General features: G+C 50.6%; 1 protein-coding gene across 13 annotated transcripts in view; it reads right to left on the bottom strand.

The window, feature by feature from the left end:
• The window catches only part of adgrl3.1 (adhesion G protein-coupled receptor L3.1), an 86,349-nt gene extending 65,055 nt beyond the window's left edge, over positions 1 to 21,294 (bottom strand). For 11 of the 13 annotated variants that reach the window (XM_055512221.1, XM_055512312.1, XM_055512347.1 and 8 more), the window contains exons 1-2: positions 20,601 to 21,293; positions 11,303 to 11,392 (exon numbers count right to left, since the gene is read on the bottom strand). The gene's annotated coding sequence lies outside the window, so the exon portion shown is untranslated. Of the gene's footprint in view, positions 1 to 11,302; positions 11,393 to 20,600 lie in introns of all 13 variants that reach the window. The other 2 variants (XM_055512369.1, XM_055512239.1) reach the window with 2 other exon arrangements.
• Between the last annotated feature and the right edge of the window lie 81 nt (positions 21,295 to 21,375).

The raw sequence follows: 21,375 nt of genomic DNA, 5'->3' as shown, positions 1-21,375 counted from the left end.
GCAGCAAGTGACAGAATCACAATAGACTCCAGCGCTTTACTCTTCCCGCCGCTTAAACAACTCAACGAGGGGCCCCGCTCTGATTGATTGGCCCCTAAGTCAGTAGAACATGAGCAATCTGACCAGCTGTCCCCGGCCCAACGCAGGAGGCACGCGCTGACATATGGCCGGACGCCACCAGCCGCAGCCTCCCGCCGATCCATAATTCAAGCGCTCCTCCGTCAGCGCGTCTGGCCCATCGGCTAATTAACCCCCTCACTTCCAGCACGCTTTCCAGACAATAGTTGCGTCACAGCCTTGAGCAATCAAGGACTAATCCAGACTCTAATCACTCAAGTTATGTTCATAATTTAGTAGGGCAGCGCGCTCCCATATGCTCAGACAATGACATAGAAGTGTGTCCAGAGCTGCGCCCTGCTTTCTCGAACCTGTTTCCGCTCATTATCTTAATGTGCTGATTGGTTAATATATTATGAATTAACAGGCAGTAATGGTGCTAATTATCGGAACATATGCGACGTGTTTACACCCCATATTCATCAGTCGATGGTGAACATAAGGTTTGGCGAACATCAAATGCCCCGTCTGAATCCACTCACGGTGAAAGTGATGAAATAATGGAGCCATATATATTCAGTGGGCTCCGTGTTTACTACGAGGAGACGCTGGTATCTCGCCGGAGAGCTGGTGAGCAGCATCTGCGTGAACCTGAGCAAAACATCCAGCTAATAAGTAAAGGGGCGCGTGCAGCCGTCCCGGGATGCGGCGGCTTTGATTTACCTGCTGCTTCTGCCCGTCTCTGCCCCCATTCCTGCCGCTCGGGAGACGTCCGGTAATTATTGCGAGCGTGTAAACATGTGTTTCATCTTTAGACAAGCTTCCTGTATGAAAAGGAAAAATCCTTGACGACGAGGGTTCTCCGCTATGTGTTTTAGAAACAATTAGCTACTGTTCATCAGCAGTCACTCGGTGCATCATTTGGTCAGTCTGCTCCCAATGTGATGCTACACACACACATACTTGGTCTCAATGTCCCATATTCTCCTGCCCTGGATCTTCATTTCCTAAAGGATCTGTTAATGCAGACCCTGCAGGACCACTACACTCAGGCTACATTGTATGCATCCATGAACTAATTGATGCGTGTGTGTGCGTGTGTGTGTGTGTGCGTGTGCGCGTGTGTGTGTGTGTGTGTGTGTGTGTGTGTGTGTGTGTGTGTGTGTGTGTGTGTGTGTGTGTGTGTGTGTGTGTAGGGAGTGTAGTCCGGTCAGCATTCATTAGTGGAAGAGAGAATCCCCGAACGAGGAGTGCTGTGACAGGCAGTGCTCTCGTTAGGGGCCTGTACACACACACACACACACACACACACACACACACACACACACACACACACACACACACACACACACGCACACGCACATGCATTTGCACACAGACATGCTTATCACTAGGAGACCAGATGCCTTCCTCACTCAGCTTCCAAGCGGAGCGTCTGTGCCGATGCCGCTTGTCCAGGTTCACCGTCATTTACGTTGCGTGAGCGTGTAAGTCAAAAATACGAGTACAGCAGATTGTTGTGTAGCTGATAAAATGAAGCAGAAGAAGAATAAAAATATGCAGCAGCTACACAACTGTACGTAGTTTGTAGTCCCTCTGTATCTGTGTTTACATGTTCCCACTAATTAGAGCAGATGAAAAGCAGGAGGGATTCTTCCATTGGACAGTTTGAACAAAACATGCTCCTCATTAGCAAAGACCCTCAATTTAAAACAATGTTAAATACTGTATGTGTCAAAAAGCATGTTGAGTTGATGTTACTGCCCCAGAGCTGATAATACAGTGATGCACACTGTGGGTCATCTATATATGTCACCACTTTCTGCAGCAGGCGCACTACTGTAGCTTATACATTCATTATTCTTCATTTAGGTTTTCTTCATCTGTTATTTTCACTCCTCTCTCTTCAGTCTCTTCAGTTGTTCATTCTTTGCTTGGTTGGAGAGAAGTCTGAGCGGAACAAAGCTCAGGGGGCCATGCACCGTGTTCAGTAAAATGGCATGTGTCGGCCAGGCTACGGTAAATTACCTCCAGTTGGCTTGCTGGGGTAGGTTTAGCCACCGTGTACTATTCCTGTGTGTGTGTGTGTGTGTGACAGGGTGTGTTTGTGTGTGCGATGGAGAGGGTTGGAATGAGGTTGTGTGGGTGTCAGAATGTGAGTGGGTATGAGTAGGGTGGCAAATTATCATCAGCGCAGGTAGACAGGCTGGGAGAATTTTGATTAGGCTGACCATGCACACACACACACACACACACACACACACACACACACACACACACACACACACACACACACACACACACACACACACACACACACACACAGGCACAGGTAGCTAATTTGGCAGCGTGGAGCTGAAGAGATGACTAATCAGGATAGGGCCTGGTGGGAGTCTGGCCTGTGCCCTGTAATGAGAGGCATAAGACACAAGCACACGCGCACGATGCAAACATAGCGCACGCGCGCACGCCGCTCGCGCGCTGCCAGTCGGCCGCTGAACACAACGCCAGCCCTTATTATTGTGGTGCGTGAATGAAGCCTAAGATGCTGATTAGCAGCACCAGCCCCACGGTGAGAGTGAGACCAGACGGACTGTCAGATCACAACAATATGGATGTCCTGACGTGTCAGACACAACATGGATCACAATTATTGCATGTGTCGGCGCTGTGGTTGATTGGTGGTGGTGGTGGTGGTGGTGGTTGGGGGGGGGGGGGGGGGGGGGGGGTTGTCAAAATATGTTTGAAGCCCCCTCAGACCACATTGAAACTACAATTACAATTAATATAAGTGCATATATGGTGTCAGTGGCATCTCTGACAAGGGCAGATGCCCCCCCCCCCCCCCCCCCCCCCCCCCCACACACACACACGCCACACACACGCACACAGAGGAGGTGGGTGAGGGGCTGCCTCACTGCAGGAATGTGCACAATTGTCACTGTGCCCTGAAGACAAGTGGCCTGGCTGGCAATTTCATTTCATAAAGGGCTTGTTGTAAATCCTTTGTGAGACTTCACAGCAGAGAACGGCAGAGTGCTGTGGTGTAGCCTTAAAGGTATAGGTCACCTCACATCAGTGCGACGTGCTTAGTGCACCGCGCTCCCGAGTCCTCAATGAAAAAGGAATGGCAGCATTTAGCACTGTCTGCTCACACTGGACCGTACAGTCTGTGGCATGAAGGTGGGTTCTGGAATCAGAATTTTAATTTTGTTTATACATTTTTGCCTCATTTTATTATGATACATATTTTTCCTTTAATAAGAGAATTTTAAGTTCAGTCTATTATGTGTCTGATCTCTGAGGTTGAATTAAAGCCGCTTTGCCTTCAGCAGGAGAGACTCTCTCGTACATTTTAATAAAAAAATAAAAAAAAAGATCCATCGCTTTAAAACCATTTCCGCCCAAAAATAGTTCAAAGCCCAGGGCCGACCTCTGCCTCCGTGTTATACATTCTATGCCCGTCAGAAAACTGCATCCAGGGAGGCTCCGGCTTGGGCCGGACCACTGCAGTTTCCGCATGGCTGCCCCGACGACGCTCCTGGAAATCTGATGCGCCGAAACCACCCTGAAAAATCCGCCGCCGCCGCCGACCCCTTCTGCACGGCATCGTTTCTGATTCCTTCCCGGCGGCTAGACGTCGCTCTCCATTCTGCTCTGAACTCTCCGACGCGCCGCTCTAATCAACTCTGCGCGCCCTCTTTGCCTCGTGAGACGCAACGGGCTTAGGGCGGACGTGCGCGGAGACGGAGGAGAAGGCGGCGGAGGAAGGGCTCAGCGGCGCGGGAGCACGGGGATGAGAGACGAGGAGGCCGAGGAGGATGCAGACGGAGAGACGGGTGGAGGAGGAGCCACAGAGTCAAAGAGAATCTTGAAGCAACTCAGACTCATGCAGCATTTATCCCTTTTCCTCCTTGGTGCATTTGTACCACGGAATAGTTGTAAAAGTATCATCAAATATATCCTAAAGGCCTTGAATATATGGAAAATATATGTAGGCCTAAATAATGGGACTCTAGCATTTATTCGACAGTAAAACAGAACTTTGTTATTGCCTGGTACCAAACTAAGGCAGTGAGTTCAGCTCCACATAAGCATAAAGGAGAATTAACCCCTGGTAATAACCCCCGATTTAGACCGACTGTCCAAACGCCGGGAACACGACCAGATTTAATCAGCCGCACACAATCTAATTTACAAACTTTTCCCTCCCAGTTTCCTGTTACTGAAATTCAATTTGGGGGGTTTGCTTCTCCACCCAGGCTACAGTAAACACAGTGGTGCTAAACATATCCTAATGCTGGAAGTGGGCACCTTGCACCGAACCGGGCCACAATCAGTTTAGGACCAACATCAGGACGTCCACGTGCCCCCGGCCTCACGTTGGCCGCAGATACCGCGATGTCTCGTTCTCCTTCGATCGCCCATTTAACCTCGTTCTCCTTCTAACAGTTTGGTTCATGCAAGGCCAAAATAAAATAAACAACTGTGCCACATGTGAACAGCCACACACACACACACACGCACACGCGCACGCGCACACGCACACGCGCACACACACACACACACACACACACACACACACACACACACACACACACACACACACACACACACACACACACACTCCACTCCACCGCTGAGTAGCCCATAAGGGGGAAGTTAATGGTTTACAAAACTGACTGTGATACAATCAATTATGTCAACTGGAAACGCAGTGATGTTGATTCCGCCGCCGCTGTTTCCCTCCCTTTGATTCATCCGTCTTCTCCTCCACGCCGCCCTTTTCTCTCCCCGTCGCCATCTCCCGCTCCTCCTCGCTGTCACTGTGCTCCAAACCCAGTACTGTCACGATCCATCCATCACCACTGTGCCTTAGAGCGGGAGGCAGCGAGAGGCGAAGTTTGTGTGCGCTTGTGACTGTTTCTGAGCGATGAACAGAGAGAGAGCGAGCGAGCGGGAGAGAGAGAGAGAAAGTTGCCTGTACAGTGCGGAGAACAGCCGCCTCAGCAGCGAGTGATGCTCCGGCAGACGAACAGGCAGGACGCCGCCCTCATGGCCTAGATTTAAGCCCGGGCGCGGTTGACGTCCAGATGCACTCTCACGTCGGAGCTTTTTCGTCCTTTAATCAATTTTATTTCTCCGTCTCCTTCGCTTCCTCCACTTATCCCCGTCCCGTCCATTGTTATTCTCCACCCAGCCTTGTTTACTTCGCCGCCTTTTTCCCTCTTTGCCGCCGCTTCCTTTCATGCCGTCTCTCCTCTCGCGGTGCCTTCACTGTCCCCTCTCTCATCCGTCCTGTCAATCCACTTCTCTCCCTTGCTCTTTAAAGAAGATTAAAAATGTTTGCCAGATTCGGGTCTCCTGCAAGCATTGTTCTCCATTTCAAAATAACCTCATATAAAAGACCCAGATAATGAGTTTCCTATCACTGCTCTGTTTTTTGCCTCTCTCCCAATACCAGAAACACACACACAAACAAACACACACACAAACTTTCAAAGATTTCTTCTGAATCAGCGAATTAAACTTCAAAAACTCTGTCCGGCTGTGGATTCTCCTCATTCTGTTAAAAAAGTTCTTTCTGCATAAGACATTAGGACCAAGCCTTTGCCTGGCGCGTTGCGGAGCAAATATGAACTGTGTATATCAGAGTTGTGAAATATTTATTCAAAAAGGCCTTTCTGGGGCGCCTACTGGCCCTGTTCATCACTTAATAATGCATAAGCACCAACACTGGTATATAAATATGAAAGGAGGCACTTAACGCTGGATTGTCTAACTGCTGAGAAAATGGCATTTGAAATACGGCGAGATCTACCTAAGAGGAGAGTACATTCATTTGCAGACTGTCACCTTGACTCCTCCAAAGGAAAACGCACCCGTGGCAACAAAGGGGAATATTTCCTTGGCAAACACAGTAGGAAAACATTAAAAGTACAATCTCTTTAAGCCGCTGCGACGGCCGCGCTGCACGGAGCGACGGCGTGTGTAAAATGCCTCGTGACAGATGTCCACAGTGATAGGGGAGTATTTGTCAGCAAACCCTTTTGTTGGATGTAGCGTTTTCACTTCTCTGCAGTACGAGAATCCGAAATGCAAACTGAAGTAGAGATTTTCTTCAAAGTTCGCAGGGACTGCGGGAGCTCAGCGCAGGAAGAAAGACATTAATGCACAAGTAGAAAAAAGGTTTGCTGCTATTCTCATCGTTGCTTTTGCAGTTTGCAGCAGCGCTGGATTTACTGCGGGCGCTCGCCGGGCACGTGATTCCTGTGCCGTGGAACACGCGCGACTGTGAACGCCTCGTCGTGCATTAACGCCGCTCTTTTCTGCGCGGGCGAAGGGGCCGCGACCGCCGCATTCCTCGCAGCCCGAGCGCCGCCGGCGGCACAATGAGCGCCGGCAGGATGTATGGGTGCTGATTTAGAGGCAATCAATGGAGACAGCAAAGGTAAACACAGTGCTAAATGTCAGCTATGGTGATTGCGCTGCCACAATATCGCCTCGGGGCAGGAGACCCAAATAACCAGAATCAATAATCTAATCATTTCATATTCAAATCACGCAGCGTGGAGGTCTGGCTCTTATTGCGGCTTTATATCCCCGGTGTGCTGATGTATTCTAATCAGAGGAGGCAGACGCATCGAAAATACAGTGAAAGCAGCAGGTGGACCACGAGCGTCACCCTCTAGTTGAACACTTATTATTTCCTTTGCATGAAGCTAAGATAGATAACAGAATAGTTTGAAAATAGTTTACAGCGCTGTATTGTCTGGAGGTGCAACAATGAACTAAAAGAGATTGTTTGGATTCTTGTAATGTGGGAACTGTATAAACTGTATAATAAAGCAAAAAGTCAGGTGCCACTAGTTTCATCCATGCTTAATTGTGCCAGTCAGAAATATCTGATCAGAACTGAACCTTGGTCTCCGATCCAGGTTGCAGCTCGAGGTCCTGAACGTCGAATCCTCCTCGGCTGCAGAGCTGAACGTGAAGGCGGCCGTATGAAAACACTCAGTGTGAATGATTCCACTCAGTCAGCGCTAACTCCTGTCTTTGTCTCACAACGCCGCCTTTACCAGCCATTAAACATTCTAATCTTTGACTAAACGGCACCTCGAGCAGCACCGACGACGCGAGCGGTGAGTTCTCCTAAATGCATCAGACGACGTCCCGGTCCCAGCAAGAGGAGAGTTAACACAGGCGTGTAATACTTCACTAACTACTGTTTTGGTGTGTGCAGAAGCAGCCACACAGAACAACAAATCTCTACAGTGTGCGATGGGGATAATTGAACTGGTAAACAGGCACATGGAGGGAAAACATCTGCGGGTGCATCTGCTCATCATCACACCAAGAAATTCTACATTCACAATACGTACTTTAGACAATTAGCACCGGCTCACGAGTGGAACACAAATAGGAGGCGCGGCAGGGAGGAGCGACTGATAGTAGCTGCCGTAACTTGTTTTGTTTCGCGCACACGCGGCGGCTCGGCCTTCCAGGAATACGCCGGCCCCTAAATAGACGCCTCCATGCAAGTTGTTGACAAAGTGCATCTCTGCGGGCAAGTCTCTGTTGCCAGGTCTGTGCGTGTGTGTGTGTGTGTGTGTGTGTGTGTGTGTGTGTGTGTGTGTGTGTGTGTGTGTGTGTGTGTGTGTGTGAGGGGGGGGGGTTGGTGCCGCTGCACTCAGGTGGTGGCCGCATGAGGCGTTGTCGGCGCATTTACGTCAGTGGAGTGTGTGTGTTTGATGCGTGTGTGTGTGTGTGTGTGAGTGTTGTGTGTTGTGTGTTGCCCCCCCCCCCTCAGTGCCCCATCTCAGTCACAGGAGGCAAAAGAGAGCGCGAGGGACAAGCTGGTATCTTTAGCACAGTCAACAGGATGCTGGGCCACCAGGCAGCGCCCACACACACACACACACACACACACACACACAGTTTAGTGTCACAGATAAACACCAAACAGTGACAGAGGATAAATCTCGTCTGTCTGTCGCCGGTTTCAAGCGGTCACCGCTCAGACCTGGAGTGCTTTGTGAGCCGCCGAGGCCCCAACGTCATCCAGCGGAGAGAGAGGAAACACATTGGTTTTTGCATGAATGCCTGAGGGGAGGCTGGAGGGGAGGGGGGAGAGGGGGGGGTGTAGCTAAAGGCCGGGAAACGTTGGCGCATTAACGCCGTCACACCTGGGGAGCCATCGGGCTCCGTGCCGCTCCGCTGCCGCGGCTAAAGGTTAAGAGCCCGGAGGTCGCGGGTGTCGCGGCGGCGGCCGAGGGATTTGAGCGGTGCAGACTTTCACAGCTGCTCGTGAGATTTTAACTCGCGACCTTTTTGATCCCCTCTGAGCCTCTCCGCTGCCGCAGGTCAGCGCACGGCGGCGGAGAGGCTAAAAGTGAGGATGCGCCGCGGCAGTCAGACGTCTCCGTTCTTTATGTATAAATCAAGTTGGAATCTAGTTTAAAGACACGAATAATTTTGTTTGTTTTCAAATAAAGCTTGTTTACCTTCATTAACTTGTTCATTTGATGAACAATAAACCCCATGACCCCATGAGTTATCAAATGTCTATATCTATATCTATATCTATATCTATATCTATATCTATATCTGGCAGCTTTTTATTGAATTTAATTCAGAAGAATTAACCTGAACAACAGGTTGATGTTGCTGATTTAGTAATGCCATGATTCTCCTAGAAGCCTAGTGAACAAGTAGCAGATTTACCCGCCCGCCCTCGGAGACAGACAACGTTAGGTCGATAGGTAAACTTTTTGAATGATGTTGAGTGGTTGCCGTGGGAACTCCATTCTCATTCTACAGTTCCCTCCTCCATTACAGTATCTGTCAGGTCTAGTGTTTCACAGACATCTGCTTCGTGCCCGGCCCTGGGTGTATTTGTGAGCGTGTGTGTGTGTGTGTGTGTGTGTGTGTGTGTGTGTGTGTGTGTGTGTGTGTGTGTGTGTGTGTGTGTGTGTGTGTGAGTGTGTGTGTGTGCGTGCGTGCACACTAGGGAGGGAGGCTGAGTCTAATTGCACAGGCCCATCTGCTGATTCTGGAAAACAGGCTTGCATCTTACCGACACAAACAGCACAAAAATACACGGGCACAGACAGACACGTACACCCGCCACAAGTGCCCGCCTCAAAGCCAAAGACTTGGACCCCGGACAATCTGCGGCCATTCTCTGGCAGCTGCGCGGACGGCATTGACTGGCATGGTTTACAATATGGACTCCATTGTGTTAGGACAAAGGCCCCTCCACTCAAGGCAAAGGTCACATTATAAGACAATAAGCCTGCGTTCACAGGAGGCGGCAACAGGGGGCCGAAGTGTGCGCTTATTATTCATGTTGTGCTAAAAGCGTTGGCACAGTTGCATTGTGGGTAGCTTCCTGTGTGATGTACCTGTGTTTGTGCTGCTGCAGCTGTACCTTTAGTAATTTCAACATAAAAATAGTTTAAGGCTCAAATTCAAAGCGTTTGGTCCATAATTAAATCTGACATAATGTTGGCTTTTACGAGTAATAATTTCACAATCACACTCAGCTTTCAGTGCGTCGTGACCTTGGCAGGAGTGTGTGCGTGTGTGTGTGTGTGTGTGCGTGCGTGTGTGTGAATGGACAGCGTTTATACGTTCATGTCTCCGTTCGTGTCCGTGCTGTGCCAGCCTTCATTCCATTTTCATGTAACCGCTGTTTAACCAACGTAACTGATCCTCATTGTGTTTCAATCTGCGCTCTCATTAGTAATGTGGTAATTGAAGGTTGTACGCTTGTACGTGCAGAGCAGGAAACACCTGTTTCAGCACAAGAAGGAGAAAGAAAAAAAAAAACAACAGCATCCCCCTGAAGTGAAGAATGATATATCCCAGTTCCTGTTGTTCTTTCCTTTCACTCATTGTTTCACTGAAATAAAGACTGAATGCAGCCTTGATATCTACAGATCCACAGTCATATGAGAGTCGGGGAAGGAAAGCTCACAGTGTGACACACACCGGACAGGAAGTCCATTAAAAGGGGCCAAGCGCACACTCACACTGGGAAACATATTAAAGCTAGCAAAATAAATGTACTAATGATAAAAGTTTTCAATGTCAAGCTGAAATAAAAACACTAACTTAAACCACAGAAACAAAACTGATGGAACCTGTGTGACCATGACTCGCTCCTGGTTACTCTTTTACTCACAAGTGATAGTTTGAAACGACTTGTCCCACACGCGTCCTTGTCTTTTTATTTAGATTTCTTTTTTTGTGCTTCAGCTTTTAGTGGGACGCTTGAGTGAAGTGACCTTGTCCTTTAAACACAAAAAAACACAGCTAGTACACATCAAGCCGCAGAACCACACAGATGGGGAGAGGGCGCTTTCATTTACGTTGCCCTCAGCCAATTCAATCAATAGAGAAAGGATCCCACACGCAAACATGGCCTCGGGTTTTTATAGCGAGGACACACCATATTTCTCATCTTAGGGAAAAACTGATGTCAACCAGGATGCTCCCTCTGACTGGCTGTCAATACACAACAACTGCCTCTTCCTCCATTGTCAATAAAGCGAACGTGCAATTCATCAGGCCGACTCCAGGAGACAGTATTTGTAATTAAAAAGGAGGTCGTAAATTCAGCATTTTACAGGCCCGGCTCAGCCTGTAAATACACTGTAACTGTGTAGCAATGAGTGGCGTCGTGGGCAGACGATGCTCTGTGTTTGCAGTTAAACTCCCGTCGATGCCTTCGGGCAACAGCTGGCCGACTGCAGTTAAGTCCCGCACTTGATTCATTTTTGGGGCTCTGTAGCGTCGTCCCCCAGGACAGCAGCACACACGGCCCTTTATTCTCCTCCTCTGACTTCTATTTTCACATCTTGTTGCATTGGCCGCACACTTCACACTGCTCTTTATTCTTTTTGAAGCTCAGTGGGTTATATCTGATTGGATTAGCAGTTTGAGAGGACACATTTGTCGGGCCAATTAGAGCACTTCCTGGCACAGATGGAACCCTGGGATCTCCAGGGAGAACACTGGGTCATACTCGGGTTCTATAAAAGCATAATGCATACTGTAGAGTTTGCAAAAACAACACACCAGGTGTGTGTGTGTGTGTGTGTGTGTGTGTGCGTGTGTCCAGCCAGTATAAGCCTGCTGTAAACAACACTTTATTCTGAGCCGACATGGATGGAAATGCACATAATGAACATAATCAGGGCTGCACACAAACACGCGGTACAGACAAATTCCTAATTCTTACCTGTTATAGTCTTCTTTGTGTGGTCAAAGTGGAATGAAGCCCCAGATGTTCACATCTCAACAGCAGCCGGACATCCCAGTCCTAGCGGCCCTGTAGCGGCACAGACGCAGAGGGTGAGACGGGGCGGCGTTCGAGTCCCTGTCATCTCCCACAATAGAGACAGATCGCCGTAATACGCGGCGCGCGCCGGCTGGCGTGAATAATGGCACCCTCCAGACTGCGCGAACAGCCATAACCCGCTGGAACGCGAGAACCCGACAGTTCACGAGCCCTCGTTCAGCCCCGCTTGTTTATGTGCCTGCGCTCCTGCACGTGCATCTGTATCGTAACGACCCCTTAAGTGTCACCGTATCAAAGTGCGTAATGGTCCATCGCTGTGGTCGCTGGCAGTTTACAGCTAAAAAGCTCTCTGGTGCCATGATAACTGGTTTATATGGGTGGCATTTCCCCGCCAAATGCCAGACACACTTTTGTGAAAGGGAAATTGTTAGCTCTGTTACCAGGACGCAGAGTGGCGCTTATTCTCCCTTAGAACATCTCTAGTCTCCCTTTCTATCCATCTTCCCCCGTTTCCATCGCTGTGAGCCCTTTTTTTTTCAAAATCCTCCATTTTCCTGCCTGTCTGCAGTGCTCTCTTTCCCCGTCCTCTCCTCTGGAGGCTAAACTCCTCATCCGCGTCTCCACCGGGGTCATTCTCAGTGTGGGTGAGGGTATTGTGACTGACGCTGCGCGTGGGTCCGTGCCTCCTGGCGATCTCCGGCTCGGCTGTATTTTTGTGCTATGCCGCTCACTGGGAGGATTTAATGGGGCAATGAATGCATCTGTTTGGCCTTGAATCTTCCCTTCCACATTCTTCGCCTGCGTGCCATGCATGTTTTTCACCAGCACACAAAAATGAAGTGTATCAAAACAACGTAATGCGCGCACACACATTTGTGCGGCGTGTCAGAGTCTGGACCTCTGTGGAGCTCTCAGGCATGGCTGTGCAGTAATTGGGTCTATTAGCCAGTACAGGACACTGTGAGCAATATCTCTATGGCTGAGTGGGCACAGAGTGCAGCAGAAGATGGATTCACCACACTGTTTGGGCGCACGCATGTGTTGCATACATTCATGTGAGCGACTGTGTTCACACATAAGCTACCGCACACGCTGCTTTTCTTTGACCTCTGATAGGACATCTCCTGATTTAGCACCTCGTCCACTCCACCGTGACTCACAGAGCGTACCAATAGGCCGCCGTCGTCACGGTTACGGTCATAAATACGGATATGAAACGGCCACAGGTTGATTACAACCTGCCAATGCCAAAAACAACAAGATGAGGTATAAGAATATACAGATTTGTATATCAGAATATACAACTATTCCTACTAAGGTGAAGTTATGTTCGAATTAGGTTACGACTCACAGTTTAAACCAGAGTTCCATGTCAGAGTCGCGGGTTTTATCAGGAAGAGAACTCTCAACAATGCAGGGAAATTGCCAAAGGCAACAGAGCATTTGAAAGAAATCTTTAAGGTGCTAAGCCGAGCGACCTATACAGCGCCTTCATTCAGGTCTCGGTTGCTTCCCACAGAACATGGTATGCATTATTCACACAGAGCTGGTCAACAGTGAAGAGATCAATGAATGGAGAATAGAGAAGGAGAGGTGGGAGAGAAATGGATTTGAAATGCATCGGTGAGATGCAGGAGGAACAAGTTTGCATAAGGAGCGGAAATAGGCGTGGAATGAGATTTTTCATTAGGACTCATCTGCGGGAACAATGTCTCCCTGAACAAGGGGTGGATTTCACATGATAGATGTCGGCCATTTTCTCACAGCAAAGATTAAGGATGCGGCCGCTGTGAATGCCATGCATGCATCTCCCTCCTCCGGCTGGAAAGTCCTCGATGTGTCTGGTATTTTTTCCCCTTTTCAGCCGTCAGAAGCCACAGGTCAACAGCTCCAGGGAACATTCTGGAAAGTTGTGCTATATTTTCACTATGGACCCATCAGTCTGGTATTTCATGGTTCTTGACCCATCAGTAGAGCAGCGGCTCAGAGCCAGCACCGGATGGCGGGGGGCAGACTCTGCTGAGCCTTCTTGATCAGCTGCTTTGTATCGCGGGACCGGGTGAGACCCTCGTTGACGCAGGTGCTGAGGAATTTAAAGGTTTTCACTCTCTGCACTTGAATCTCGTTAATGAACAGTGGGAGACGGAAACCAGGTGGGCCGCCTCTGTAGGCTCCTCTCCGGCACTGAGCAATGTAGTAATATGGTAACGGGCGACCATCAGGTGCACGATTCAAGCTCACAGGAGGAGATACGGTGGAAGCAAGACTTTGGTCAAGTGAAGGTGAGAGGTCTCCTCTGACGACAACAGACACCGAGGGCCTGGTTGGAAAATGGCGCACATGACGAGGAGGAGAAGGAGCGTTTGTTTTGTTTTTTTCCCCTCTTTGCTCCATATTTTTCCCAGAAAAAAGGAGCAGATTTCACACGACAGACGTCGATTTTCTCACGCTGAGACAATAGCGCTTCCTATGACGAGAGCCAGTGGTCGCACTGATGTGCAGTGTGGCTCCCATTACTTATGAGCCCAGTGTGTGTAATTAGAATGAGTCTGAAGTATGCTTTCATGACGCTTTCTCATGCGCTGGCCTTTGTAATTATGCCTCAGACAACAGATTACGCCATGAGACGGCAGGAACCGCGCTGATGGCTCTCGGTGGAGATTTATGGCGCTTCCAAGCGAAGCAATATGAGGCTATTTTTTAAGGGGTGGGCTCGCCTATATTCGGCTCAAAAGCACAGTTTTCTCCCCGGGGCACTGACAGAGTCGATAAAATCATGAAAAACGCGGAACATGAGATACTGTATATGGTCTGCCCAGGAATATAATTAAAGACTCTCTATGGGCCGTGCATAAATCTTGAGAGAGAGAGAGAGAGGGGAAGGGGGGGGAGAGAGGTCCACACATGTTGATTTCTCAAGTTGTTGTAAACTATTGAACCATCCACACACATACACACTAAGTAAAGGAGCAGCAGCATGTATCAATCCATTCGTAACGCGGCGTGACACCGCTCTTAAATACCAAACGGCGTTTATGGAAAGTTCGCCTCCCGAGGCTCCGCTCTGATCCTCTCGCCCCGTTGATATGTGTGATGGATCCCTTCTCATGTACAGCATCCTCCATACACCTCCCCAGCTGGAGCCAATCAGAGGGTTCAAAAACCATGTAAACACACGGCAGGGGGGACCCTCGTGCAATTTCCCACGCAGTTAAAAACAGACACGTGGTCGGTGTGAGTTACTGCCGCCGGCCCACGGGCCAGAGCGCCGCTCATCCGTCTTGGTGTGACACTATCAGGTTCCCTTCGCAGAAACACACAGGCGGTAAAATGGTTTTATTGGAAAATGTGATAGGTGCGTCGGGGACAAATTGACCGGCGCCGACACTTGCATGGCGCGCGGCGCTTTTATCGCGGAACGAGTTGCAACGTCGGCGGCAGAGGCTGAACCGCGCCGTTTGTTCGGGAGCCGCGCGTTGGGGGGGGGGGGGGGGGGGGGGGGGGGGGGGGGGTCAACCGACAGCTCAGTCAGAACGGGGACAGAAGGCGCTGTGTTCGGGCCGGAGGCGAAGGCTGGTGGGCTCCACTCCGTGCAAACGATGTAAACACCCATTACCAGGTCATTGATCACAACCATATCTGCTCACACCTTTGTTCCATGAAGCATGAGCGTGTAGCCGGGCCTCGCCCTCCCTCGGCCCATCACGCTGCGCCATAACCAGGCCCCGGATCGATCCTCCCCGGCACATATTTTCACTCTCCGAGACTCGGAATGGAAACGCTGCTCGATATCGGTCAAGATCACGGCGGTGCCGCTGCAACGGCACAGCGGACGGCGACGCCAGTGCTTTTTAAAGTCCCCGTGAAAATGACCAGTCGCGTCAGATCCGTCGGATCCATCAGATCCGTCAGATCTTTGGGCCTGGTTTATGCTGAAAAAGGAGCAGGCGGCACAGAGAGTGCAAGACGTGTGTAATGCAGTTAAAGTAAAAGCCCAGTAAGCAGGAAATTTAAGAGGGGCCTGGGGATGATGGTGTTACTGTGGACGATCTGCTGAAGGAGGAGAATATATGGAAAATGTCATAAGCGGCGATATTGTGGATAAAAGGCCTTTTTAGTTCAAATGAGTGACAGAACATAACTGTTGGTTGAACTAAACAGTCCTCAGAAGCTGGAGCCATGTATTGTCTCAGGCATCTGGCCCAGGCCTCTCGTCGCAGCCGGCCTCCCAGACAATACCACATTTTTGTGCCCTGGTGTCGTTTCCTCCATTGATAAGAACCGCCGTGTTACCCTGTGGCACTGAGAGGTTTGCGCCCCCCAGCCCCGCGATGACCTCATTGTTCACTGCCCCATAATTCAAATCCGCACCGCCGCGCCGCATCGCATTGTGAATGACTCATTTCCAAGCACCCCGTTCCCTTAACAAGCACGGCCGCCTCGGCGAGCTACAGTCAACCGCACAAACAGCGGAGAAATTCCCCATCAGTACTGTGGCGACTGACTTAAGAGTCTCACACACACACACACACACACACACACACACTGTGTTTAAATGGACTGGGCTTGCAGGAGGCGAGCGCTATTGTAAATAATTTCCTGCGGAGACCAAAATAATCGTCAGACCTTTGAGCAAACTTACAATCACCGCGGCCTTGTGCGCTGATTCTCCATTCAGCTCCCTAATGGCACCGTGTGTGTGGCTAAATATACAGCTGCAGGCGCCGTCTACGTGCGGCTCTCTGTGGGCAGGCGAGCCGACAGGCGTTAGCGTCGGGAGCGCGAGCGCGTGCGCAGGAGGCTGGTGGTAATTGACGTATAACACACTGAAGAAGAAATGCATGCATGCGTGTGTGTGTGTGTGTGTGTGTGTGTGTGTGTGTGTGTGTGTGTGTGTGTGTGTGTGTGTGTGTGTGTGTGTGTGTGTGTACTGAGTGCTGACAGCTTGGCGTTGCGCGCAGGGAGGCACAGACAAGACGTGTGGACGCGAGACGTGTTGACTGGAGGGACAAGTGTGGATTTCTCTTTGTGAACGAGGGGAAACGGCCCTTAAGTGAGTGGGAGGTCCGAACAGGACAAAGGGCTGCGGATGCGGCAGGTACGACGCTCGTGGACAACCACGTGCCGATCGTAAGGGCCCTCAGTGGGACTGAGCCGCATAAACATGCAGACCTCCACACAAAGGTGGCCTTCTAATCCTTTCACACTTTAAGTGGCAGCATTTATTGGGTCTTCGCAAATTGCACCGCGTCGGTTCAAGACACGAGTTTCACAGAGCGAGATGAGCCGCTTTGTTGCAACACAGCAACAATTCTCACTTTTATATGTGCAAACATTTTATAAAAAAAAAAATCCATAGATGTGTGATTTCACAGCTTCCCCACTGCACCGCACAATGGCACCGTAATAATCTTGCCTCCGCGCAGACCCCCTTCAAAACTCCACTGTAAGGTGTCTCGCAGCCAGTAAATCTGCTATAAATAAAAGTCAATTACGTCAAAATGAAAGGCTGGATGTGAAACGCGCCCGCGCTGACAGTGATTTTAAACCCTGCAGACGGATCGCTGCAAAACAAAAGGCAACAGCTCGGCGACCGTGACAGGTGCAGCGCCTTTAAAACAACATTTAACAGTTGTGCTCTTTAGGTTTTTAAGGAGGGAAAGGACAAGTACGGACCCAAAGTGGGCAAGAGGCAAAAGACCTTGTGACGTTAATACCCTCACAAAAGACTGTGGGGTCGTTTCAGAACAGATTTACACTGATCAACCGGGTTTATCCACGTGATATGGATCACATTTAAAATCCTTTGGCTTGTTTGATTTGCCTGCTAGAAAACATTGATTAGGAATGAAGGAATCAATCCTTTAAAGGATGTTTGCTATGCGACTGTGTCAGGGAATATGAAAAACACAACGGATGATTGTTATTATATATTTATTGTTGTAGTAGTAGTAGTAGTAGTACTTTAGCTTAACGGTAGTGAGTAAATTATTAATAGCATTCATGAACGCTGCCAGACGCCCAAGGCAGCATCTTCAAACGGCTTGTTTAGTCCAACCAACACTTCAAAACTCAAAGAAACGGCGCTAACTATCACAAATGCTGCAGGTCAGGCAAATTAGCAGAGGCGCAAACTCTCAGAAGTCTGACTAAGTAGCCCTTTGTTTTGTTTGCCTTGAAATGCCACTACAATTGCAATCAATTAATGTTCGCCAGCTAACTTTCCTTGAGATAATTAATGAACGGAGCGAGCGGTTCGCGCCGTCGGACCGGGAAAACCACCTGTGGGCCGTTTGTGTGCTCAGACTCACCAGTCATTGTTCGGCATCACAGCGTGGCTGGAAATGTTGCACAGCGTGACGACAACCCGCGGCTGAACAAGGCGACAGCCAATGAGCGGGATTACAACGCACAAACGCGCACAAACACACAATCAGACGCTAAGGGCAGACAGTTGGAGCAGGAAGCCCTTCAACCGTTCCACATTTAGTAAGACATGCAGAGCACTGAGTCAAGGAATGCCCTTAGATCTGACGGCCAACACCCCCCCCCCACCCCCCACCCCCCATATCTAATCAGCTAGCAAAGTGGCTGCGTGGACCCGTCCTTTAATAGGCCTGAACGATATCGGGGGCGAGTTTCTCACATTAAGAGAGGTGAACTGAGCCGATAGGTCCAGTCAGCAGTGGAAAATGCGCCGGTCCGGGGTTATTCTTTCACAGAGAGAGGGAAGAGGATGTGTTAACACATGACCGAGTGCTTTAGGTGGACGAGGAAGACGGGCAAGGATCTGGCCTCATTATTTCAATACGAGCGAGAGAGAGTGAGAGAGAGAGAGAGAGAGAGATGTCGTCTAGTGCAGGAAAGGGCTTTTGAATTAGGTTAAACTCGGCACACAAAGTGAGGCTCAGACGAGGAATTTGATCACGGTCGCATTAGGAAACCGTGCAGTGAGATTCAGCAGCTCTGATTTCCCCGGAACTGTATTATTATTTCATTATGATGTAACATTAAAAAGACCTTTTTTTTTTCCCCCCCGAGCGTAAGCCTCACGGGCGACAGTGGCTCAGAAGGCGTGTTGTTGCTGCAAACGCGGCGAAGCCCGCGTCCTGTCGATCCGCCGGGCTCCGACACCAACCTCGCCCTCGCCGTGCATTAACGCGCATTAACTGCAACGGGACACGCGTCTCAGGGTCGGCGAATTCCTCAGCAAGCGCTCGTTAAAACAGTTCAGCGGAAATCAGCCTCAGGTTCTCACTAAAGAGAATTAATTGCACAAATGTTGAAGTTAGACTCTCTCATAACCCTTGAAAGCAGAGAGTTCAGCGCTAAGTAGAGTCACGCTCGCACGAAATGGATCGCGCGTCTGCTCGTCGAAAAGCCGCACGCGTACACGCGTCTGTTAGTGTCTGCCAGCGTTTATTTTCATTATCCAAAGGCTTCGGTGCAAGCTGGCCACGGTTAACATATGATCCCTTATTTAAATCACAGGCCTCTCTCCATCGCGGGGTCAAATGATGTTATTAGAGCCGATCAAGTCTAAACCAAATATTGTGTTACATGAACAGCTCCAAACAAAGAGAGTCGGCCCCCGGTCCGTCAAGCAGAACAATCCAGATCACACACGTCTTAATCCCCCCCCCCTCAAAGAGGAGCTTCGCTTTTCCTCCGCATCAACACAGGAGAAATGAATCAGTGACCTAATTAAAGGAAGACAGACAGACCTCCAGTCAGCACATTGCTTGATTACCGTTGTTGCACATTCTATAGCTCCGGGGGCCCGAACAACACCAGCACTGTGTGGGTGTCATAAGCGAACGTGGCCCAGGACGCGCTGTGGCACTTTGCATTCATGGTGCGGTGTCTGACACACATCCCGTGGTTGAGGAGAGGTTACAAACCCCACGAAACGCCAGTTTGGACGGGAGAGCGCAAACACCGGTCCGTCGCTGGAACTGGATCGACAACCCGTAAGACGCCCGTGGCCACTAAACTCTGAGCCCGCATCCATTTAAAGCAAACACGGGCAAACAATCGGATCGGTTCAGCTACGAACAGACGCAGCGATGGAGGACGATGTGCTGTGGGCTCTAAGAAGCTGCCAAAATGGCAGACAGGCGTGAATATGCACACATTCACCCAACATAAAGAGCAGGACGGACGCGTCGGCACGCGTCTACGCGCCGAATGCCACCTGGGCGTTGAGAGCGGCCGCTGCAGAAGCCGGGCCGGTCCCCGGCAGCTCCGGTACCGCGGGCACAGACGTGCCGTGACCTCTGGAGGGCACTCGGGGGTCGGGAATTATTCGGGAAGGCCGAGCGCTGGAGATGAGGTGAGGTCTGTGTGGCCCGTGTGGCTATGAGCTCTACGTAGGGGCCCAGCGTCAAGCGGGCTCGCCTTGTACGAGTAGGTCAGGATCTGGGAGAACCGCGTGACCTTGGGGAGTTTTCAGTCGCACATCAAGGTCACCTGCAACCCCCCCCCCCCCCCCACACACACACACACGCCTCTCCCGTGAATAAACCCCCCCAGTTGCCGCTGATGGGGCCGCACCACGGGGGTACTGGGGTGCACTGGGCGCTCATTTGCTCACGGAGTGGCTGGATATATACCCCCACCACCACCACCACCACCACCCTCCCTCAAAACAGGCTAACTGCATTCCGATATACTCGAATGACAGCCCCACAAGACAGGAGAAAAACCTGAGGAGGTGAGCAGTTAGTCTATCCGTCATCCATCACGCCGAAGCATGTGATTTGTCACTGCGCCCCGCAGTGAGGCAGATGCACGCGGCTACGGAATAATAATTACGTGTAAACCCCGGCCGAGAACCCGTCATGGGATAATGTGATGGCATTGATTATTTGCCGGGGAGGTAATAGGTATCATTGCTTATTATTCCGCCGTAGCGACGTGTCCGATCCCAGCGACGCCCATCCAGCGCCAAGAAGCCAGACCGTCATTTATACAAATATAGAAACTGTAAAAACTTACCCCCCCCCCCCCCCCGTCCATTACAGGGCCAGTTTCCCCTAACTATGATAAGCGCAGGCCACATTCCCATGGGCATCCGTGAGAACAAAAGTCAGCGCTGCCACAGTCTCCGGCTTTGAGCGGGTCGCTGCCGGAACGTGTTGACATCCGGCCAAACAACGCGTTCACGCTTTGCGCTCATCCGCGACGTCCTGCAACACATTCTGCCCGATATGCGAGGAGATAAACAGCGGATTCTTACCGTCTCACCAGTCGCGACGATCCGGGCGCATGTGTACACATCCAGCGCAGAGACGAGTCGGGAATAAGCCTTTCCTGCGCTCTTTTCATACAGTCCCCAGATCGCGGATCTTGGGTAGAATATATCTTCCCGGTCGATAAATAATTTCGCTGATTGGCGCCTCCACTCAGGCTCCGCGGTTAATTCTCACTGCCGCAAAAAAAAAATGACGTGGGCCAATGTTGCCGAAAGAGAGGATGGAAGGAAAGCAGAGGTTCTAATAAGCCAATAGCTGCGCGCTTAGTATCCTGATCAGCACTCACACGGGAGGAGAGGAGGTATCGCGTCTGTCCAAACGCACAAGTCCAGAGTAGTGCAGGAGGACGACAGAGGGCTATAGGCTCTCTCTCTCTCTCTCTCTCTCTCTCTCTCTCTCTCTCTCTCTCTCTATCCGTCTGTCTGCATCCCTTCTGACCTCCCTCCCTTTCCCTCGCTTTATCTGCTTCTTGCTTTATGTTCTTACTGACTTCAATCCAAGTCTGCAGACGCAGAGCGCAGAGGACCGTGGTCAACTGGGAGAGAGGGCGCGCGAGCGAGCGAGCGAGGGCGCGCGCGCGCGCGCGCGAGCGAGAGAGAGAGAGAGAGGGGTCAGAAATGACAAACCAATTTGGAGGCGCGGTGGATGCTCGGTTGATCAGAGCGCAGCGCCGGCGAGAGGAGCGTTGCGTTGCAGGCAGGCGGGCGGGCGGGGAGCCGGGGGTGGGAGGAAGGCTGGGGAGGGGGAGGGGGGGTGATG

This window comes from Betta splendens, chromosome 1 (genome assembly GCF_900634795.4).
Source record: "Betta splendens chromosome 1, fBetSpl5.4, whole genome shotgun sequence".
Classification (NCBI taxonomy): Eukaryota; Metazoa; Chordata; class Actinopteri; order Anabantiformes; family Osphronemidae; genus Betta; species Betta splendens.
This window is presented reverse-complemented; position numbering and strand designations above follow the sequence as displayed.